The sequence below is a fragment of the Megalobrama amblycephala genome, linkage group LG10 (assembly GCF_018812025.1).
Source record: "Megalobrama amblycephala isolate DHTTF-2021 linkage group LG10, ASM1881202v1, whole genome shotgun sequence".
NCBI classification, from domain to species: domain Eukaryota; kingdom Metazoa; phylum Chordata; class Actinopteri; order Cypriniformes; family Xenocyprididae; genus Megalobrama; species Megalobrama amblycephala.
In genome coordinates this window covers 18,687,401-18,699,709 of record NC_063053.1, presented here as the reverse complement: position 1 = coordinate 18,699,709, position 12,309 = coordinate 18,687,401, and the positions used below count along the sequence as shown (strand labels likewise).

At 37.5% G+C, this 12,309-nt stretch overlaps 1 protein-coding gene across 2 annotated transcripts in view; it reads left to right on the top strand.

Annotated features, from left to right (window-relative positions):
* cdhr1a (cadherin-related family member 1a) overlaps positions 1-12,309 on the top strand; it is a 128,124-nt gene that overhangs the window by 6,489 nt on the left and 109,326 nt on the right. For both annotated transcript variants that reach the window (XM_048205149.1, XM_048205150.1), the window contains one exon: positions 10,285-10,459. The gene's annotated coding sequence lies outside the window, so the exon portion shown is untranslated. The remainder of the gene's footprint in view (positions 1-10,284; positions 10,460-12,309) is intronic.

Genomic DNA, 12,309 nt, shown 5'->3' with positions numbered 1-12,309 from the left:
GTTCAAGCTCCAAAAAAAATAATCGACTGTTATGTTTTATGTCTTCTGAACTTTTTTTTTTTTTTTTTTTTTTTTTTTGAAATGTACTCAAAAACATTGAAAACATTGATAAACACAGGCATACATACACTGCATCAAATATGGAGATATAAAAGCTCATGATGTTTGGTTACATAATGTGCGAGAACCGAGTTTTGATGATAATTGATGTTTCTTGTTTCGTTATTTGATGTATTCTGTGAATGTGTGTGTTGATCATTATTTTGGTTTGATTAGAAAGTGATTTAAGACTTAGAAGACGTAAAATTTATTAATTTCACTACTGTGATGTCCTTTTTTAAGCTTGAAAGTTTTAGACTCCATTGCAGTGTTGTTTTAGTATTATTTATATACTATTTTAGTATTTATTGGTATTTTAAACAGTAAAAGTTTGTGTTGTTGAAGTTTACATTTATTTTTTTAAGTTATTTGAATATTTTTACTATATTTCAATTACCAGCATGTACTTATTTTTTTTAAGTGTTTTAGTTGTTAACAGTTAGTTAACAGTGGCAACACTGCCCTGTTGACTTTCATTGTTTGGACAAAAACAGCTGAACATTTTTCAAAATATCTTCTTTTGTGTTCCACAGAAAAAAGAAAGTCATATGAGTTTGGAATGAAATGATGAATAAATAATGACAGCATTTTCTTTTTGGGGTACTCCTTTAAGATCTCTATAGATGTAAGTTAACATCTGAGTTTTGAGGGAAATACATATGTATGTTTTTGTGCGTGTGGGTGTGAGTGTGTGAGGATGAGAGAGGCAATATCAGCAGTCACTAAATCATCCTGTAATCAGCTCTCTGTGCGGATCCATCCATGCATGTTGAGAGCGGAGTCTTAGCGTGGCCTGCCTGTGAACGCAAGTCCCCCCCTCCCGTAGCCGACCCCATCTGTAGCCCATCTCCTTCTGCATTATCTGGAACCTATAAAACTCCTGAGCGGCACAAAAGAGTTAATGATTCCTTTTGTTTTGTGGAGGGGGGGACGGCGCACGGGCAAATGACAACAACAGATCCATCAAACTTAGCGGCGCTGGGCATATCAGCACTTTCTCTTCACCGCTGAAGTGCACATATTGCGCGCTGCCCCTCCCCCAGGAGTGGCAAGCGGACCGAGGGGACAGGGCAGCCCTTCGGTGGCCAGCCAGGACTTGATAAATGACTGGAGCAAACTTCCCTGTCGCCAGCCGGAGAGGAGCCCCCCTGCAGTGAGCTACATCATCCTAACAGCATTATTCTTTGTATGCTGTTTGTCGATAAAGCCACCCCCCCATGATTGGCGTGGTAACATGGGCAGGTTAATTGGAAGGCTGAACTGTGAAATGGCACGGGAAGTGCACAGATATTGTCCCCACACCATAACATATGAAGAGTGTGTATCTGTCTATCGATTACATGCTGGGTTCACGGCACCACCGTGAGCCACAGATGATTGGAGATGGGTGATAAATGCATGCGGGGACAAATGTATGGACACTGGCGCCGTGAAGGCAGGCACTAGTCAGAACTTTTGTCAGAAGTATTTTTGTTCTATGTTTAAATAGACTGTAAACACCTTTATGAGTATTTATTACTTTCTTTTTCTTTTGAGTTCACAGAACTGATATATTTCAAGTAAACTGAACTGTTTAATTGTTTTGAATTTTATGAACTCATTTCTTTGAATTTAGACAAACTTAAGTTTAACTGAAACTGTGCTGGGATTTCTATTTCACAGAATGCTTTGCCCATTGCACTCAAAAGGGAGGGTAAATGTTAAAATGAAGCGTTAAAATGTTTTTTTTTTTTTTTTTTCGTGCAAGATTAATGTTAAGTGAGAGATTTAGTAGCGATTAATGTTTTATGTTAATTTAGAAGGGTTTCTGGTAATATGGGTTTTTGGAGTGTTATCATGGTGACAAGTGGCGCATATGGCTTGCTTTGAGAACAGGTATATTAAATGTTTTATATTGCTGTACTCATTCAGCAAGTGCAAAACCATGCTATTCTAACATGCTAACAAATTAGCAAGTTAGCATTTTCTGAATTAGCTTAGTTGCGTCCCAAACGACGCACTATACACCATGCACTTATACACTACTTATTCACTATGTACTCATCCATGTAGTGCGTGAATTGTATACGTTTTTTTTGTCATTTTACAATGGAGTCCGATACCCCCTCCCCCTCCTCTACGTAATTAAAGCTGCGACAGTTGAGTGCACGAAGTGTCCAATATTCCACACTTTGTTTTTTCGTTAATTTAGTGCATCGTCCGGGTATTTAAAGTGCACTTTTTCTTTTTGGAATTTTCAGTGTGAACACACTACTTGCACTATTTATAATTAAAAACGTTATAGAATAGTGCATAAGTACGCGAATTGGGACGCACCTAGCTAGCTAAGTTTCCACCAATAAAAATGTTTGTTGAGATTACATGATAATTTTAAGTTAAAATGTATCAATTAGTTTACTCAAATATTTTAATTTAATAACAATTAAAATGTATGAGTACAAAATAAAAATTTGCCAGTTTTGCTTACTTGAACTTTGAATTTCTTAACTTAAACATTTTGATGTTACCATTTTTTTTTTTTTTTTTGCCAACTTATTCGGGTTTACAGTGTAGACTTAAAGGGATAATTCACCTAAAATGAAAATTCTGTCCCCATTTACTCCAGTTACTCCATAACTCCTTTATGACTTGTTTTTTTTTTCTTCCAAAAGCAACATGAAAGTGGTATATACATCTTGAGCATGTGATTCTAATTGACAAACATACTGGAATTTATGCTGTTTTTCACTGAAAATCTTGATATGGGGGCAAGATTAACTTACCATCAACCCTGAACTAGGTTGATTAACCCAAACCTCGCTTACTCAAAGTATGCAGGTTCCAAAACCATAGTCTGGCGTAAGTTCAGTCAACCCGGAGTATGATACACAGATTAACGGTGACCACAAAAAGACATTCTGACATCCTGAAAGTTACCTCAGGTTTTGGAACCAAAAGTTATCTGCTTACTCTAATTAAACTTATCCAGGTACAGTATAGCCTGCTTTCTAAAAATACCCCCTGCCCTCAGTTCTACTTAGCGAAAAGTATGGATGTTTGATTCATGAATGAATTCTTCATTTAAGTCAGGTCTTTTAGATCAGTATAGTTAATTTGATTAAAAAAAGCTTGTTTGAATGATTTGTCCACAAATTGAACTGATTCAGTTCTGGAGTTCAACTCAAACGATCTGGCCCAATGATAACAACTCACTGGATTTACTTCACTTTTTTTAACATATAACTTTTATGTAGCTCCGTAAGACTAATATGTAGAATATAATATAGTGCACAAAGAGTATGGACACTTTTATGATACTTAAATGATACTTTTATGGTGCTTTTGCATCATTTTTGAAGTTCCAGTACACATTCATTGCAACTTGAATTATAAAAATTGCTAATTTTACCAAACTAACCACTGATTATTGTTATTTTTCTTTTTGCCTATAAATTATTATAATTTTACGTCATTTTTTATTTTAAAAATCTTTTCTGTTTTTATACTCATTTTATATATTTATGAGACAACGTATAATACTTTGAAAAAAACCTTTTGTTTAATAAATTATATTGGAATGTTAAAGAATTAAAAAAATTCTCCTTCTGTATTTCACAGGTGAAAGTAAGTCATTGTCAAATGATAGAATTTTCATTTTTGTGTGAGTTTTTTTTTCTTTAAAAACGAGTGTCTGAAACACAATTTTTGACTAGAGACAATTTATCACAAGATCTGTTGCATGTAGACAGTGCTGAAAATGCATTTTCCCAAGGGCTTAACTGCATTTCAGACCAGCACTAGTGTCAAAGAGGCATGGCAATGTTTTGTGTCTGGACTCTTACCTGTAGCAGCTCTCTTTAGACAGTGATCCTTTGCTTCAGGAGGCCTTTTGATCAGAGGGCCATGCCTAACATCAGATGGAGGACACTTGATACCAGACAGAGGAGGTAATATAACACAACGTCCTCCTCTAGAACTTTTGCTCCCTGTCTTGCGTGTCTGGCCACCCTGCTCCCTGATGCTATCAGCAAGAGAGAAAGACTGACAGTAGCCCGGTGCCAAAGGACAGGACATAGGCTTTTTACAAAGCTTGACAGGGGTCAGGTATTTAGTTGCTGTGCTTTTTTTCCCTTGAGAATTTCCCAGCGAAGGCGCAATATAAATTCGATAGTCTACACATGCAAGTCATTTGGCTTGTGCTGGTGTTTTCATTCATCTAAACATTTGTGTGTAGCTACTGTATGTTTCCATGTGTCTGGCTGATCAGGTTTGTTTGTTTTCCTTCCTTAACATGTCTATCTGTTACCCAAGTTATCTCTCTTCGCATAAATGAAGCATTACGCGGTCAAAGTGCAAGCATCTCGGCAGTGTGTTACTTCAATTACCTTCCCATCATTCCAGGTAGCACCATGATTCATTGTTTGGGTATCAAGAGTTTCATTAGTTTGATTCCTTAGTCTAGATATATAGCTTATTAATTCTGAAATTAATTGCAAATGCGAAGTGACATTTTACAAGAAATGTTTAGCATAGCATGAATTATTACTTCGCTATATTTGATGCAAGGCAGTTGGGTCCTTAGCTGTGACTGAGATATTTTTTTTTTTTTTTTTGGGCTAATAAAATGAGCCATTCATTCCTCTTTTTACATATTTGGTCACAAGAATTAAACTTAAAGGTTGTATTCTTTAAATAGAGGCCTAAAGGCATTTTCTTAAGGTTGTGGCCAAATTATGTCATTGAAAATTAATTATTAACTCAATAAAGCCTGCTGTATTATGTTTTATACACACATTTCTAAGGCCTAAATTATCAACATGATGATAACTTGCTGATGAAATACCGGTTTTACACAATCAGTCCTCAGATTGATACTTCATACTTTTTAGCAAACAAAAGGGCTTTGAGTATCATTCTAAAAATGTCTGACTTCAGGTTGTGGTACAAATTTTTTTTTTTGCACTGAAAACTTTACTGATTTTTATAAAGTAAGCATAAAAATAAATTTTATATTAATATATCAAGATGAACACTTACTGGACCGAAGCAACGTAGGTTTAGTTAATTATTCATACATAAGTTTTTAGCAAAATCATGTTAAAATGTATCAAATATGGTACATGAGGCTTTTGAGGAATGTTTATTTGTACGTCTCTCAATCATCATTGTATTGCACTGCATTATATGCTTTGCTCCCCACAATGAAAAGTCCATAGATTTGTTCATAAAACTAAGCATTTAAATGTCATCTTACTAAGACATATTGTTGGGAGATACAGAGTTAAAACGGATATTTATATGCATTTTATATAAGTCTATAAAATCTCATTAATTAACATTACAATTTCATCTTGCATTTTAATATACATATCAGCAACTGCACCAAATTGCTTATTTTTTTCTCAATTTGGGCCTTAAATTGAGATTGCACTAAAACAAACAAACAAAAAAAACAAGCATAGCAAAAAATACTGTTCCATTTACAAAAAGAAGAAGAAGAAAAGACTATTTGCAATTGTCAGCCTTTACAGGGATTATATTATGTCATTTAGAATTATATAGAATTCTATATATTTTATACATTCATTTATATATTTTATATTTCCTTTATATTTTAATTCTCTCTCTCTTCATATATATATATATATATATATATATATATATATATATATATATATATATATATATATATATATATATATATATATATATATATATATATATAATATAATATAATATAATATAATATAATATAATATAAGGTAAAATGTACATTAATTAAATGACGCATGTTAATATAGCTTTTTGGTTGCATTTAAAGGATAAAGCATTCTGAATTTCTAAATAGACCGAGTGTATGTTTGATGGGCTCTACAGTCTATGCCGCACACTTTTCAAATATTTTTTTGATGTTCACAGCGGGACAACAGATGAGTTGCTTTGACTTTCAGATCAATGTTGTTGATGCAGCTTCTGTCATCTTTCGCTTTAGTACATAGTCGGATATCGTCAGCAGGACAACAATCAAAGCATCTTGCAGTAGCCTCGAGATCCATGAGTCCGCTTCACCTCCCATGGTCTGCCTGTTTGAATGGGTGGAAGGCCCCAGCAGGCAGTGTTCTGGCCGCCTCCGTGCTTCCTGGGCCTCCTGGGGCTGGGTGAGTCTGCCTCCTCTCTGGGTGGATGGGAGGATAAGACCGTCCCTCACTGCACAGTGCTGGGGTCCAGATTGCTATACTGGGACAGTCTGGAGGTGGGCTATGGCACTCCAATTCATCTCCTGCTGTAGCTCAGCGACGAAAGCGCCTAGTGCCCACTTCTCATCTGTGGGAGCACTCAGGAAGATGGATTGGTTGGCCGGACCATCAGAGGAGGCAAAGCGTGTGGCTAAGAGCCTATGTAGCACGTGGCTGCTCTCATATGCAAGTTTGATGAAAGACATTCACAAACAGAGTCTGGGGAGCTTCTTCTGTATCAGATGTCTCAAAGTGGCGTACACTTTAGAGCAGGCGAAAGTATGAAAGCGGCACATGCTGGCATGGGCCATTCATCACTCGCTTTTCACTTTTATGGTGTACTTTGAATACGATGTTCAACGATGGCTTTCACTAGGTTCGAAATTAAGATGCTTCCTTAAGTCTGTTTCGGTGCCTTAGCACGTTCCACCTTGCTCGAGCCGCTGCTCATAATTACATGGGCATGTCCAGAAAGACAGACTAAATTACACACAGATATAAGATGAGGTGCTATCGGTAATATTCTTATGATGTTCCTATTAATCAGCTTGGCTGGTTTTTATCACAGTCCGCCCTGCCCACCGCTGGCCAGGCAATAATCAGAAATACATAAAGAAATTCTCATGGAGCCAGGACCCAGCTTTGTCTTATTATGGAATAAACCTTGTGGAAAATATCGGTTCATCCCCAGAAGCGGCTACAAATTGGTCCTGCGTGACACGCTTGGAATTTCCGCCGCATTCCATGACCTAAAACAAAAATGACATGAACATTGACAAATTTGACAAAGAAATTTGTGCAAAAAACAACCTCTATTTGGTCAGCCAAGCAGCAAATATGTCGGATGATATGCTTTATTAAGCAATCCATTTTTCAGCAATAGCGGTGCCATCTGCAAAGGTTAGCGTGCATCAGGCTACAGAAATTTCATCTACCTCTCTGGGCCTCGGCAAACACTCCGGCACATTTTTCATGTACATACAATTTTGGATGCAAATAGAATACTTGATGAAAGGGATGACCTTCTGAAGTGACTCCTTGGCAGTAAGGTAGGACGGAACAGGCAGCAGGAACAGAATGAGTTACTGCCCTGGCTGATCCAGCAGCACTGTAATATATGACTACTGTTCACACACAGAGTGAAAGCTCACCCCCACCCCACTCTGCTACATCTCGTTCTGCTGTGCCTGGGTAAAGAAACTTGGCAGAACTTAAAGGTGATATTCTTCCAATTTTGCCTAAAGGCCCACTGAAAGTTTTTATAAAGACCTTTTTAAGGTCTTTTAACTTATGGCACTATAAATAAATATACATTGTATATTGTCTATTTAAAAACACGGATTGGTTGGTTCGGTACGTACCTTGGTATTTAAGTCACGGTTCAGTATATGGATTCAGTACAGCAGGAGGGAGAAAACTAAACATAAGATTGCTTTTTTTTTGCTTTTTTATTAAACAGTGGTTTACTTAACAAATTGTGTCTCTGTCTTTAAATAAATTCAATTATAATTAAAAAATCTCTGCTAATGCTACAAACTATACAGGGAGCACTTTCTTGCATATTACTATAATATTAAAGGTTACCAATGAATAAACAACAGAGCCCAAATTATTAAATTATTTGCTATTTATTTTTTAGATATAATAATCAACACTCTGTTTCACCTCCAATTCGATGTTAAAATATAGCCTATTCGTTTACACAGTGGCCGTCATAACTTGTTTTCATGACATATTTATTTAAACATACATTAAACCATATACATTAAATCAAGACAGGTTAAGTAAAATATAATAAATATATAGGCTAATATAGTGCATATATGTAGCGAAAGAGTTCTCTAGCGAATTAACAAGCTGTGGACGCTGAATGGCATTTCTGAGGTAAATGCTACATATTGTTTACAAGCTGTTTCATTGATGTCTTTCTGCAGTTGAAACACTTATTACACAAGATACGTTTCAGTAAGTTGTACTGTATCTTTCAACATACCTTCAGATGTTCATTTAGGCTATGTTTATTCTGTAACTAGTATTAAAGAGGAAAAGATGATCTCACGCTCTCCGCGCTGCCGCTTGAACTCAGGCGCCTATATAGCGATCTGTCACACCACATCAAAGAGCATCAAAATGCCATTTATTGTTTGTATTTCATGATAAAATGGACAGAATTTGAGGGATGAGACTTAGTTTCTTATCGAAAGTAAAAAAACACATATCTTATCGCGATTATTGGTTGTTAAAAGTGGTTTATGGGCTACAACTCTGTATTTGTTGGTACACGTGTACCGAACCGTAAGACGCGTACCGGAAATTTTTGGTACGAATATTTGTACCGTTACACATGTATTCAAACGAATATATTAATTTACAATGTAATGTACAATAATTAACGGACATAATGTATTCTGCTTAGGAAAACTTACATCTTCACCCTTTATTCGAATAATATTACAAAATTTTTAATTTTATAAACATATTGCATAGTTGTGGAGTCAATTGTTTTATTTGTGATAACGCAATGAAATATGCCAAATTGTTTGGACATTATGAACACAAAATGAAAAGCATAGTCAATGTATGTTATTTCCTGTGAGATTTTGTTTTTCTATGCATTTTTTTCAGTAAAAAAATTTTTTTTAGCTGTAGTTTGCCTTTTTTGACAAATAATTTTGTCAGATAAATAACCAAGTTTTAGTGTTTTGTTCTTCTCTCATATTTAAACTATTTAAAAAAAATCTTTTCCTCATATTTTGATGGAACTTGAAGGTGATTCTCCTCCGGACATCACTTTAGGCCACTACTGTATATACTACATGGATAGCAAATGTACGTGTTTGTGTATTACGATTTTTATGAAATTTCTAGAAACATTTCTAGAAACGGACCGCAGAAATAATCTCACGCAGAAGATATCTCAACGTCTGTTCTGCTCAAACACCAAGAGTCTTCAAATTAAAGTCTGATATTGCAATAATATTAGAATCTAACTCTTCTTTCTAAAACTACATTCATTTTAGACCTACTGTATATCACCAAATGGTAGTTATTTTTTCTTCAAGAGAAACGTCTGAGACAAAGCTGATGCCGTACTTATATTAACTTAACTGTTAAGTCTCCTGGGCTATATGAAAGAGACAGAAAAAAAAAATAAAAAAAGAATCTTCCACAACTAAAATATTTCTATCCTTAAATTTGTTACTGAATCTAAGCACAGTTTTTTTTGTCACCAATGATTGTGTCACCATGTAAGCAATGTTCTCGCTCTGTCTTTGTTGTCTGAGGTTTAACAAATGGACAGTCAGACAGCTAGTGTTCCACTTACTCAGAGATGTTGGTCTCATCTGTATTGTGGCTGGCAGCACAGTCATCTTCATTCTCTTTGTCCTTACTGAGGAAGGTGATCTATCAGACCACAGACATCATGGTGAATCTAGCTGGCCTCTGCCTTCTCCCATTTGAATTGAGCACACAGTGTTTTAGTGCTCTGCAAGCGTTCCTCTAACCAGGACAGGATTGAGAATGAGTGAGCTGTCCTTGGCTTGTATTACTGTCCCAATATGATTGAGTTCCTTTGCTGGAATTGAAGAAAGGATGAAAATTGAGGACTTGACTTTCTAAGCCATGTGTTTCAGTAGGAATCAGTAATCTCATTTCCATCTAGGTCATTTTACCTGTTTTTTTTATATTATGAGTAGTGAACTGTTTCATTAACTTTTTTATGGAGGATTTTAAGCTGACGCTACGAATAAGATTAGCTTTCCGAATGTGTAGTCTCATCTACCCTGAGCGTAAAACAATTAGGATCTCATTTTATTACGACAACTTCATTATTGTTTCTGTTGTTGTAATTTAAGATGTCTTATGCATATTTCAAATATAGTTAAGACACGCTAACCTCCAACAGAACTTGAATGTTGGGTATTTTAGTATTGATCAGGAACGTATTTTTGTTTGTGTTCCCCAACAGAGCAAGTTCTAGCAGTCTGACTCTTGCGGGGGGAGGATCACAGCGCGATAATTCGACTGACTAAGAAGTTCCTGCTTCAATGACTTTGTCCCACGGAGGGACGCGACTTCCAGACCCCTCAGATTGATTGTTTACTTGGGAGCTGAGGGAGAAGAGCATCTAGTTGTTTCCCAAGGTGAGCGTTTTTCCAAACACCTGCTGTTAAATAAGCGGGGCAGACCTCTGGCCACTGCTCTCCGGCCAGGGGAATACACCGGCTTTGTCTCCGTGATGAAGAACTAGAGCTATTTATCCACCCCCCCATCCACTGGATATGTCACCAGCGAGGTGCTTAGGCTTGAGTGTTATATATAGACTTCCTCAGCCTCTAAATAGAAATGAAATGGGATTGCCAGTGTTTTTGTTGGGCTAACATCGGAGGGAAAAAAAATTAGAGATCCGTTCCTTGTGTATTTCATCACCTGTAAAGCCAATGAGGGAGAGCGCCGTGTGCCCGGCGACTGCAAACTGCGCCCAGGTTACTGCACGCTACAGTAGCCAAGAATGTGTGGTTCTGTAGATGATTAAATCAATACAATTTTGACAAGACATGTAGGAACATGCCTCTTTATTTTACGCAGTTCCTTCCCCACCGTCAGGGGGCATTTATCACCCAACCCCGGCGCCCGTCATCTAATGGAGATTGTTCTTTAGTCTGCGCTTGATCGAGAGGCAGGATTATGATGCATGTCGATAGTTTGCCGAGATATTGACACAGGGACAAAGAGCACAGCCTGCAGCCGCTAGCCCGTCTATTCCCAACACGCGGCGACATACGCACACAGTCATCACGGAAGTATCCCCCGTGGATGATTCCCATTGATATCCCATTGATGAATCGGCCCAAGCGACCGGGTGACTGGAGGCGGTCGTTAAGACCCCCGCAAACTCATTCAGCTAGCGATTAACTCCACGAACGTCTGCCACGTTTCTCGTCTTTATTTACCCTGGCCGTTTTCTCCCTGTCCTCCCACACGACTCTCGAACACGTCCCCGGGACCTTTATCGTGGGCTTCTCACAAAGGGTTAATGATAAAAGACAGAACGTGAGGAAAAGAACGCAGAGGGATAATGAATATGAAAAAGGGGGGCTGCATTGGAAAGAGGAATGAGATGGGGGGGAGCTAATGACAGGTGTAGCTGTAAATTCTTCATTCTGCATGGGCTGATGGGAAGCGCTCGGCTGTGCGCTCGCCTGTGACTTTACAACTAATCCTGTTTGTAAGTTATTATTTATCTTCAGCAAACTTTGTCAAACTTGGGCTTTGATTTTTTTTTTTTTTTTTCTCCTCCCTCCTCCGATTTCCCTCTTGTGGCTCGCTCTCGCACATGCTCCCCACATAATTTATGACTGCCTCTGGTCCTCATGACAGATTATTAAAAGTAGAATTAGTTTTTTGCGCTGGATTTTTCCACTGGGAATTGGGAAGGCAGTCCTCTCAGAGGAAGGTCTCTTACGAGGTCTCCATTACTAATAGAAGTTTTTTCCCTTTTTTTGATGGGGGTGAGAAGACTAATGATTTGAATTTACTGTAGCAGGCGTCACGTGGTTGGAAAAGCATCAGCAGACGAGACAAGAGGTTAAGTTCTTCCCCGTAGAGAGCTTTATTGGATTGTTTAGCAGCAGAAGGATAATGTTTTTGTCAGAGAATGCTGGAGAGCGCTAGTCTGGCTACGGAGGAAAGAAAGATGAAGAGACCGAAAAAAGACAGAGTGAGAGCCAGATATGGAGAGACAGAAAAGAGCTTCTCTCTTATGTGGGTGGTTTAGAGATAGAGGGACACGGAGACAAAGTGGAACCGAGACAACATTGTTTTATGTAATGCAACTGGACAAACTCGGCAAACTGCGAGTTGGAGATTTCCAAATGCGATCTATTTGCTCTTTTGTTCTTTTATTCTTTCTGTCATGCGCTCACATGCAAAAAAAAAGAAATTCAGGATAGATGGGCACACATGCACATGCACACACACACACACACACACA